General features: G+C 35.2%; 1 long non-coding RNA gene across 1 annotated transcript; it reads right to left on the bottom strand.

The window, feature by feature from the left end:
- Nucleotides 1-278: 278 nt before the first annotated feature.
- On the bottom strand, nt 279-5,388 carry LOC129270996 (uncharacterized). The gene is made up of 2 exons (XR_008585592.2): nt 5,221-5,388; nt 279-720 (listed from the first exon to the last, which is right to left on the bottom strand). It is a non-coding gene; the product is annotated as an uncharacterized LOC129270996 (long non-coding RNA).
- Nucleotides 5,389-9,624: the final 4,236 nt, after the last annotated feature.

Here is a 9,624-nt window from a genome sequence, read left to right as displayed (position 1 = left end):
ACATTAACATGGATATATGTAATATGCAACTCTTTGCTTAATAAAAATAATTCAGGTTTGCAGGCTTTAAATAGAATCAATTGTAAAATAAGTGACTGTATTGTACCAATATTTCTATACGAAAGAATACAATTACAAAGTCGGTCAAACGTGATTTCTTTGACAAATAAATAACTCTATCTAAAACGATAATTTGAATTTTGACCTATTACTCATGATCTTATGAACTTGTATGGAAAACATAAAGTAAAAAGCTACAACATAGATACCATCATTGCAAAAGAGTGGATACGGAATTCAACCTCGTTTTATAACCCTGTTTAATGTCATTTTAAATGTTTAGATAAAAGAAAGAGCGACAGTGTCTCATAAATTCAAATACGAAGAATATGAGTTAACGAAATAGGGCTCTGATAATATCTTTTTGTGATCAATTTAAAATCGAAGTAAAGATATTCTATACTTGTTGGTGTAATTTATGAAAGATTGCTTTTAGTAAATGTCTGCTCCTACATGAAATGGTAAAAAGAGAAAGCGAAGAAAAAAATTACGCAGTTGAGACGATTCCTTCGTCATTCTCTCCCAACGGGGTCCGAGCTTGTTTCGAGCCTGGCTTGATGGAGCAGCTCAAAGGGAGGTGCGCCATCACCGACGAGAAACAGGCAGCAGCGGCAATGAAGAATGCTCCTACGTAGTTACCCTGGATGTCACGACACAGACCTGGAAAAGAGGGAGAAAGAGAAGGTGTGAAGAGGAGGAAGAGAGGGGGAGAGAGAAAGGGATGGAGGGAGAGTGTGTGAGGGAAGGGGAGAGAAATATAGCAAGAAAAACGAGAAAGGGGGAAAGTAAAGGTCAAATGTAAATTTTCGCATTTTCTTTTCACACAGTTTTTAAAATTTGTATTTAGGGTCTATAAATTGAGAGACCAAATAGTAATGGAGGTGGATGAGGAGGAGAGCGGGGGACAACACTATTCCTATTTTGTTTTACTTTCGATTTCGCTGTTGTTTAATTCACAATCTCGCATTTGACCTTTTTATCAGTAGTGTCATGCACCATATCTTTGTATAAACTGAATTGAAGCGAACTGGATGACGTCAGATGCACTTTACGACTGGGCTCAGCTGTGTTCAATGAACCGCTTTTAATTGATTATTATTTTATACAAAGACTTTCTACAATACGACATACATGCATGCAAAGTGTTTGCAAAGTGCTAATTAGATATAAAAAAAATAACCACGCGGGGTTTCTAGAACTAACCAGTAATGGGAAAGGAGGCTAAATGGACTATTATTTAAAGGGGGTATAAAAGGTCATCACTCCAAATACTCCCTCCTTGATTCCAGGTTGGGGGATGTAAACACTTTAATTTTTCTTAAATTTTGCAGGTATCATCCTGAGGGGCATCCCGCCCTTGAATTCACCGCTGTGAATTACCGACCGTGAAAACGGCCCCAGGCAAAGTAAAAATTAAATGATCCGAAATTCAGAAACGATCACAACATTACATAATCGACAATGCCCCGTTTAAAATCAAAATAAATTAGTCAATATTTGATAAGCCTAGCGGTCAACAAAATTATTGGTCCATATTTATGATAGTGGTATAAAAGGACTACAAATTTACCTTTCCTCGCCCCCCCACCTTTATTTATGCTATGTGTTCTTTAGCTGTGACCGAAGAGTAACATAAAGAAAAAAATTCGAATCAAGTATCCGAGCCCCCTTACGGGAAATGAATACGTCACTGAAATGAAGCTAGAATATTTCCGTCATGGCTTTATATTAAAAATGTGGCATTCTTTTTATTTTCATTAATAAAGAAATGGCTAAAGTTTCTAAAGAGTTTATAATTTTCATGGGGAATGCTCACGGAAGCAAACATTATTTTGCAAATAATAGAGCATTGTTTTATGGTCATTTGAAAATATTCAGTTTCATAAAATTACATTATGTTAATAGGAGGGATATCACTTTTAACGGTGTCACCCTATATGTGAACCTGGGTCGCATTACACAAATCTTAGCGATTAATCTCATGCTTGATTTTGACGACTGATTGCACGGTGTTGTCAATGTAATCAATCGTAACAATTTTTTCTATAATCAATTGTTAATGTTTGTGGCACGGAGCCATGGTGTTGTTTGTAATAAACGTTACAAGAACAATGGCTCATCACTCAGCGCCAGCACGATAAAATGTCGTCATAAAATCCGGTTCTTTCTTTAAATATTCGAAGTTCATAGCATTTTTCTTTTATTGATCTGAGATTTATGAATCATTTATATTTGATATCGCAAAATCGGGAAGGTATGAAGGAATCATTCATCGATGTGAATTATAGAAGAAAATATAGGGATATTTTTTTTTTATTCTATACATCATGTACATGTATGTGGACAAAAACAAGATTTAAAAAGTGGTACAAGAAGAGGCATACGTGTAAATATCCCTATAACATGGTAGGTATGACTTCCGATACATCCGTGGCGTAATGAGCCAAAACTATGAGGGGATAAGATATTGCGTATCGGACAAAATTTATAACAAAGTTGCCAGCGAGGGAAGCAAGCGAGCAAAAAGAAATTGTGATAGATTTTGACATAATATTCAGAAAATAGTATCGTGTTTCACACTTCTCTCTTTCCTTTTCTTTCTTTTCCTTTTTTTCTTGGTGAAGAAGATTTGTTGGGGCAAGCACCCCGGTCAAGCCTCCACCCATTGCTCATATTCCTTCTTGACTAATATGCTTCATGTGGACAGTCTGTTCACTCTTTGAAGACGTTGATGTATCAAATTGCTCGAATGCTTAACACCGCGTCTTGAATAGGCCTATATCTGCTAAAGGTATCAGGTGAACTCGACTGACATTTACCCCCTCCTCTCTCTCTGCGGTACGTGTCTTTCTACCTCACGTCACTGGCTATATATCACCCTAAACATAATGTAATTACTACCATGACTATGTTCTTTTCTTTCAATGATAGTAAATCGCTCCTATTTCAACTTTCTCTCCTATCTCATTCCTCCTTGAATCAAGCCTCTCGTTCATGTCTTTATACACAGAACTTGGCTATTCGTCTACACTATCTTTTCTCCCATCACTTCCTTCTGTTATCATTAATCTTATACTTTTAATATAAAAATGTAATTCAAATCCAAGTATTCGCTGAGAACATGTTTTCCGGTGTGAAATAAAAAAAACCACTGTTTTTTGCAAAAGTGTAATTTCTAGTGGTAGATCTACGGGGAGTGGGTGGGGGTATAGGGTTTGACTTCCCTTGGGCTCCCTAAAAAGAGAGGGGGGTGAAACTCCAATACCCTGCTAAGGAGGGCCGCGCAAGCAGAACAGTTTCGGATCTACAGGATGGAGATGGGGGGGGGGGGGGTGGGTTAGGACGGACGCAGTATCGTAACTCATCATCATTTGATCAAACCAACCGGTCAAATCCCCCTTTCAGCAAAATGCTAAATCCGCCCCTTTTTGTTTCTTTTCTTTTGTAAAGTTTCCATCTCCACCTTCTACCACCATCTTTCATTTAGACCCCTCTCCTATATCCACCTCTTCCAGTATCCTCCCACTAGTTTTTTACAGTGAATGTAGAAACACCTCCATGTTTTGACCGCCTCTCTGCTAGAAAAGGTAACAATGAGCAAATAAGAGTGGTCAAGAATTAGGTGACGATTTTTTCGTGTTACCTGTTTTTTTACCAATAAGTTCGATTTAAGATCGGAAGCACAATTTCCCTCGTTCCAGCAAACCTACCAATCTCCCTACCTCTTACATTCCTCATTCCCAACACCCCCTATGTCACAGGGATCTCACATCCCTTTACTCTCATCTCCCGCCTGTTTTCCTGACAGCACGACTGTCACTCCGAGACGGGGCTGATGGGACACCTACGGTCCTGGATGACACTCGATAGCACTGCATCATATATAGCTTCAAGCTCCTTGTCATATCAGTTGCATAAGTATTATTGATCTTACAATATATATGTCTCACTTCTCTAGCTTCCCATAATCCCTTCCCCTTTCATTCTCCCTGGTTCCTTCTTTTCCACCCCTTCCTCCTTTTCACTCTTTAACCTCCAACAAGGCTCTTAAAATAATTTAATTTGTATTTGTGCTACATACGTATACCACCACAAGCTTTTGCTTTAAGGAAATTAATTACGCCTTCTTCTGTTAAAAAAATCTGTTACATATTTATATTCTTTTATGACAAATGATTTTCTACAAATTATATTTAGAAAATCATATTTTGTGACAATGGAAGAAAATAAATGTATATTTGAATGTTCTCATTTGGTCATGATTAATTTATTCATTTTTGTTACTTATTCATGGTGGCTATTTTTATCCACCTTTTCGTCTTCTATAAGGCCGTGATAATGATAAAACCAACAACATAGAAATCGATCCCCCAAAATATAATGAAAAAGTAACTCATTGAATTCAACTTTGTAATTAAAATATTTTTTGTTTCTACTTCTCGGTATTTACATGTATGCATGAGAGAAAAGTAATCCAGAGACAGAATCAGGAAAATGTATCATCATCATTCCCCGTTCCATCTCCTGCCCCCTTTTTATCTCTCTGTCACCCCCTTGCCCTCTCTCCCCCTTCTCCCCCTCTCTCTTTCTTCATCTCTCCCTCATTCTTAATATCCTTCTGTTTATGTAAGTCTCTATCCATCTCTTTTATTTCTCTTTCATATTTTGACGCATCTTGATTTCTGGATTTGACCTGTGGTGATTATTAGAGCCCCCGCACATACACTAAGTAATAACAAATATCCCACCCACCCGCCCCCCCCCCCCCCCAAAAAAAAAAGCAGCAAAAAATCTTGAACGTGTTTAACCCATATTACGGTAATAATTCATAATGTGTGTCAAATATTTACATATCGGTCAGATAAAAAAGTGTTTGATTGACTTTGACTGACTGATTGATTATTTGATTGATTGATTGATTTATTCATTTATTGTTTAATTATATCATTGTTTCATTGAATGATTGAAATATTGATTGATTTTATTAACCAGGTACAATAAAAGACATACAAAATGCATGTATAATGTTTAGATTATTAAAAAAAACACCAAATTGGTTATTCTACCTTGTCTTTTCTAAGGGTGCATGATATCGCCCCCCCCCCCTTCTTACACCCCTCCATTTCCCCTCCTCTATCCCCTCTCCCACTCTATACCTACCTGCTATAGGCGGACTTGTGAGCATAGCGACCCCTACGGCCAGAATGACGCCAGGATATGCATATTTCATTTGACCAGGACCGAAAAGAGACACACACATGACAGTTTGGAGGGTTGCACAGGCCCCGGTGGTATAGCCTGCTATCGAACAAAACACCACCTGAGCTGTTGAGGGGGAAAAGAAATTACAGAAAATATACATAATTGAATAAAATTGTCATATATGCAAATAAGTAAAGAACACAATGTATAGAGTGATGAGTCAACGCAATAAGTGATGAACGATAGGACGAATGCGTGATCTATACACGTATATACACTTACATTAAGAAAAATAAATTAATGAATATAAGTATGAATATTTAATGCCGATTTCAAGTGTATATCGATGAATGAAAACATGGACAATTCAATAACAAACTGTGATCGGCTATAGTCAGAGAATACAATTTACATACAACACACGCATTAGCAAAACATATTGTATTAGAAGGATAGCTGACATTTTAAAAGTATATACGGGGAAAAAAATTACAAGATAATTTTCTGACATGAGCTTTTTTTTTTAATATTTTAATCATTCTAATTTATGCCTCTATCATTTATTACCTCTGGTATAGTCACTAGTGTACTCTCTTAACAATTTATACTTATTCAATATTGCATTGATTAATGGATTCGACAACCATGACAACAGATAATCTGAGAAAAACAGAAACAGAGGTAGGCCTTCGTCGTACAACGCCATTCTTTTATATCCTTCACCGAAATTAATTGCCTCGTTAAACTAAAAACTGCCTGTGCACAAAATGATAATGGAAAAGCTTTATTGAGTATTAGAAAGCATTACAACGCAGAGAAGTTTTCTGCTTCAGTTCGCGTTGTAATTCAGCTTTGCCTTCCTGCGGCTATTATGGCATCATAAGAAAGATGCTTTTGGGGAAAACTCTTCAACTCTTGGGTGTTATATAAAACGATACGAAGTCCCGTTGGTCTTTACGCGTTATATTAATGCATAATTTTAAAAGAAATTCAGGCCGACTCAGCAGTGGCATATCGGTAAAATATTAAAGATTTTACTAAACAATCATCAAATTATTTCTCCACCAGTGGCGGATTCAGGTAAGGGCAAATCCGGCCCATGCCCCCCCCCCCCCCTTTTTGCCGGCATACGCAAGTGTTTTTTGGGGGGGAGGGGGATGTAAAAATTTTCCAGAAATAAATGTCGTCCATAAGCAAACGAGGAGCCTTATTTATTTATTTATCTATTTATTTATTTACTTATTTCTATTTTGTTTATTCATTTCTATTTATTCAAGTTTTTTTTTTTTTTTTTTTTTTTTTTTTGGGGGGGGGCTTGTTCATTTTTCTTGTACAAAAATACCCCCTCCCCTTTGGAAAATCATGGAGCCGCCCCTGTCACTGTACGTTTTAAATATATTTTATCATCTCTGTCTAAAATCAAATATAATATCGGTAAAACTGACGGTAAGCAGAGTCTGCCTACAATTATTCATGTTGACAGATTTAAGAGTCCACCACCCTCTTTTGTAAGTAATCATTGAATCATTATTTGAGTTAATCGGGGCAGTGTTATCCAAAGGCCTTATTTGAGTTTGATTATTATATCAAATATACTTTTATCCCATTTATATACCGTCAAAAAGGTGTCTGCATTTCATTTTTCATTTTCATTTATTTCCCCAATAACAGCGAAGTAAATACATTTTATATATCTCAATATCATTATGGAAAATATACAATTGAATTACATTGGAATAAAACAATAAAATATATTCGCAAAAGCAGTCAAATGATTATTGGTAATGATCATGACAAAGCTGTCATGTGGAGGAAACCTTGTTAAAGCAGAGCTTGTGAAACAGGTTCCCTTTAACTTATATAATCATGATAATGGTATCATTGTTCATAATTTGAATTAAGATATAAAAAAATAATGACAAAGGACAACACAACACGACATAGGACAACACTTAAAGGAGAATCCAACCAAAATAAAAACTTGTTTTTATAAGGAAAAGAAAAATCAGCCAAGTTGATAGGTGAAAGTTTGAACAATATTGGACAAACAACAAGAAAGTTATGAAATTGAAAAGTTGTAAATATTGGTAATCACTATACCCATGGAGACTTCAAATTGGCCGCATATGGGATATCATAGTGATATGTAAGGCAAGGACTACTCTTCCATGTACTCCAATACATATTATGGCTAAATTGTCATTTTTCCCAAAAGTTTTATTTCAAATTATATTTTTCTTCCATGAGGACATAAAACAATATACTACCTGTGTTATATTTAGATTACTGCCACTGCCACAGGGGAATGGGTACCACAAATCCCTGATAATAAAGTACATGGCCTATGGGAAAGTTGTCCTTGCCCCTTGTCATAATTTACTTACCCAGTTGCCAATTTGAAATCTACATAGTATTAGTGATCTCAATTTTAAAGCAGCTATAACTTTCTTATTACTTGTCCGATTTCTTTCAAACTTTTACCATTCTGTTTAATTTATTTTTCTCCTTCCCAACACAATATTTTATGGCCAATGCTGGATTCCCCTTTAAGACAGACAACAAAAACATCCTGCAGTTTTTAGAGTGTGACGAAAAATTTGGTTAAGTTTGAGTTTGCTTAAACTTGAAAGTAAATAAGCTTGGTGAGTTCTTTATTAGTTTTATCCAGAGAATTGAATAAATGAGGACCAGTGTAAACTATAGTTTTCTGTTTAAATAATGTTCTCAATGATGATGATGATTGTCTTGTGGGATAGCTATGGAAATTATCATTATTTCGTAAATAGTAAACTTAGTAGGGTTGGCAATTCGCCACGATTTAATTGGTACATAAAACAGCCAAGACGATGGTCATAGGTCATTAATTTTCAAAATTTTAGTTAGAATAAAAAAGTTCGTCTGTGTGGGCTAATCTGTCTTCGTGACTTATAATTCTTATTATGAGCTTTTGAATTGGCAATATATTGTCCAAATAAATTCTAGAGGAGTTGCCCCAAGCTAATATTTGACAACGTCTGGGGCGTACGTGTTTTGGCATGTTTAAAGTTTTGGCAAAAGTAAATACTAGTTGAGGCAACACTTCAAACTGAGTTCGTTTGTTTGTTTTATTTTTATTTCTGCGTTCACAATACATTATCAAAAATATTTACATTGTTTGCGATATACAAAATAATCCATAATGTATACAATATAAACATAATACATAATTAGAAAAAAAATAGTGTGGGCATATACTTCACATTTTAATAATAATAAAAAGGAACATTAACAAATGAACGCAGGAGACCGCCATCGTTAGCGGTTAAGCTTGTTATTTATGGCGGCCTCACAGAGTTCTCACAGAATATCCTATCAAATGGCTTCCAAAGTCTGTGTATGCATAAAATGAAAAACAAAATATGAACAAAAAGATTTTGGAATGAATTGTGTAATTGCTGAGAAATTAGCAAAACAAGCTTAAAATTCCAGCGAGATATTGGGTCTTTTTTCCAAGCAATAATAATACACTGTCCCACATCTAAATATACGTGTTAGTGATTTTCAGTGTCATCGTTCGTCAACTTTTAGTTTTGATTTAACGTTTACATTTAGTTTATATAACTGAATCGTGAAGCTAGTTATCTGAATTTCAAAAAAAAAATCGCATAAAGACAAAGTTATAAATCTGCTTTTCTAAATTTAAATCAAGAAAATATGACACAGGAATGAAAACAAATATATAATTCTTTGAAATAATAATCGATTTTAGTGTCACGGTCAAGTTTTGTCGAATTCGTTTCACTGGTTGCTTGCCGTAGAAGTAGCATTACCACAAGTAGCAAGCGAAAATAATATAATAATTTACTTTGATGAAACATAACTTTTATATTATTTTTTTTGTGTGTGTTAGTTTCTCTGATAGAGGTATTCAAATTAGGGAGCAGGTATGGAACTTTTGAAGAAAAAGACGAAAAAGAAGGAAAAAGAGGAAGGAGGGACAGAATTATAATAAAATAAAAGGCAGAGGAAGAAAGGTGAATGGCGACTGAGCTATATTAATATATAATCACTCGGCCCTTAACACATATAATAAACTTGTCTTTTATATTCGGTGAAGTTCCTGAAATATGGAAAAATGCCATCGTGACTGCATTACACAAAGGAGGCTCTAATTAACTTTATAATTTTAGACCGATTTCTATTTTACCGATCTTATCAGAAATCTTAGAAAGAATAGTTTTTAACCAATTGTACAATTACTTTAATTCTCATCATCTCTTGAATGCTTCCCAATCAGGCTTTAGGCCCCTTCATTCAACCATGACAACACTGCTTTCAATCACCGATGATTGGTTTAATGAATTTGATAACGGGAATGTTCTA

This window comes from Lytechinus pictus, chromosome 11 (genome assembly GCF_037042905.1).
Source record: "Lytechinus pictus isolate F3 Inbred chromosome 11, Lp3.0, whole genome shotgun sequence".
Classification (NCBI taxonomy): Eukaryota; Metazoa; Echinodermata; class Echinoidea; order Temnopleuroida; family Toxopneustidae; genus Lytechinus; species Lytechinus pictus.
This window is presented reverse-complemented; position numbering and strand designations above follow the sequence as displayed.